Genomic DNA, 2,500 nt, shown 5'->3' with positions numbered 1-2,500 from the left:
CACAACTCATGCACCTTTACGATGGACATTCCCAAGAACCGCTCAACTAGTGACAACCCACAAGGCACAAAGGCATTGTGAACAGCCAAAAGCCATGGCAATCCCCAGAAAGCACCGGGCGATGCGAATACCCCCAACCCCCCGCCCCCCACCCAAGCCGTTCTAGACATTCATCAAGATCGAACGAAACGAAATTATCCCACTTGTGGCAACAACAACGCTGTAAAAAACAGCAGGCAACGATCCACAATAACCATGACTAGGACAGGCCAAAGCATTGTTTTCATCAGGGAGGTGACCTCAACCTGAATAATGCTATTCTTGGGCCTGGGAGGTGCCCTCAACCGACAGGCGCCCACTAATCTTCCAGCTCTCGACCAGACTTCCCACGACTACCGTATGACGACCCCCCCGGGGGAACTAGCCATTCCGGGCAAGGCGGTCAACGTACAAGAGGCCCCCCGGACAAATCAGTTGGGGATCCATCAATCAGGAATCCAACATCCTAGCCATCGCCTCAAATACACCTCGGCAGCCGCTTCTCGAAACCAAACCAGGAAAGCCAAGAATCAAGCCTTGGACGAGTAAAGCAACCCAGCACCCCAGCCACGCTTCGTTTGGATAAAAGGGACGTGTCGTTGCACCACAAAATTTCGTAAACCCACCATCGACCTTAAATCATGCCTAGAACGGACGAGCAAGCATGTCATGGCAGCCCACAGCCATGACAAGGGGGCAACCTTCCCTAAGGCATGCTTGCTCTCAACCCACACCCCCCTATATATACATTCTGAACATTTAGCAAAGTGACAGGAACAGACATTAAATTTTTGAGGAATCATAATTTTTGAAGGCACCCATATGCTAGCCTTGGCCGAGTTTTGCATGCCTTGGCATGCCTTTGGCTGTGCCTTGGCCGAGTTTTGCATGCCTTGGCCGTGCCTTGGCCGAGTTTTGCATGCCTTGGCCGAGTTTTGCATGCCTTTGGCTTGCCCATGGGCGCCTTGGCATGCCTTTGGCTTGCCTTGGCCTGGCCATGGGCGTGCCTGGGCATGCCTTTGGCTTGCCCACGGGCGTGCCTTCGCATGCCTTTGGCTTGCCCATGGGCGCCTTGGCATGTCTTGGCCTGGCCATGGGCGTGCCTTGGCATGCCTTTGGCTTGCCCATGGGCGCCTTGGCATGCCTTGGACGTGCCTTTGGCTTGCCTTGGGATGCCTTAGGCTTGCCCATGGGCGCCTTGGCATGCCTTAGGCTTGCCTTTGGCTTGCCTTGGCTTGCCTTGGCCGTGCCTAGGCCGAGCCTTGCATGCCCAAGACGTGCCTTTGGCTTGCCCATGGGCGCCTTGGCATGCCCATGGGCGCCTTGGCATGCCTTGGCCTGGCCATGGGCGTGCCTTGGCATGCCTTTGGCTTGCCCATGGGCGCCTTGGTATGCCTTGGACGTGCCTTTGGCCTGCCTTGGCATGCCTTTGGCTTGCCTTGGCCTGGCCATGGGCGTGCCAGGGCATGCCTTGGCCGAGCCTTGCATGCCCAAGACGTGCCTTTGGCTTGCCTTGGCATGCCTTTGGCTTGCCTTGGCCGTGCCTAGGCATGCCTTTGGCTTGCCCATGGGCGCATTGGCATGCCTTGGCCGTGCCTTTTGCTTGCCCATGGGCGCCTTGGCATGCCTTGGCCTGGCCATGGGCGTGCCTAGGCATGCCTTTGGCTTGCCTTGGCCGAGCTTTGGCATGCCTTGGACGTGCCTTGGCCTGGCCATGGGCGCCTTGGCATGCCGTTGGCTTGCCCATGGGCGTGCCTTGGCATGCCTTTGGCTTGCCCATGGGCGCCTTGGCATGCCTTGGGCTGGCCATGGGCGTGCCTTGGCAAGCCTTGGCCTGACCATGGGGGTGCCTTGGCATGCCCTAGACGTGCCTTTGGCTTGCCTTGGCATGCCTTTGGCTTGCCTTGGCCGTGCCTTTGGCTTGCTTTGGCCGTGCCTAGGCATGCCTTTGGCTTGCCCATGGGCGCCTTGGCATGCCTTGGCCTGGCCATGGGCGTGCAACTTTGGGGCAGTATACTCGGGTCGTTGTGCAAGAAACCAAGTCGTTGGGCAAGCTTCGTATGCAACATGGGGGAGGGGCTTTGGTTTCTCGTACGTTGAACCTCCATATTTTAGCTTGGTAGCCAACTTTGCCCAGGCATGGGCGCTCAACACCCACCCCTTCCCTATATATGCATTCTGAACAATTAGCATAGTGACAGGAACAGATATTAAATTTTTGAGGAATCATAATTTTTGAAAACCCTACCAAACGAGGTCGGATTGACACGAAATTTGGCGTGGGGCATCGGGACATTGAAATATGAGTTTCCCAAAAAAAAAATTTTGGTTTTCGGGTCGGGACGGGCCGCTTGGTGGGCCCGGTTGGTCCGTATGGCCTTTGGTGGGGGCAAGGTGTCCAAACGGGGTTGGATCGACACGAGGCTCTGTGAGGGTACTCGTGACCATGAGATATGACTGT

Source organism: Bidens hawaiensis, unplaced genomic scaffold (assembly GCF_021521415.1).
Source record: "Bidens hawaiensis isolate Kalapana, Puna unplaced genomic scaffold, B.hawaiensis_p1.1 tig00109317_1, whole genome shotgun sequence".
In the NCBI taxonomy this organism is placed as follows: Eukaryota; Viridiplantae; Streptophyta; class Magnoliopsida; order Asterales; family Asteraceae; genus Bidens; species Bidens hawaiensis.
The sequence above is the reverse complement of the archived record's forward strand: the minus strand, read 5'-3'. Positions refer to the sequence as shown.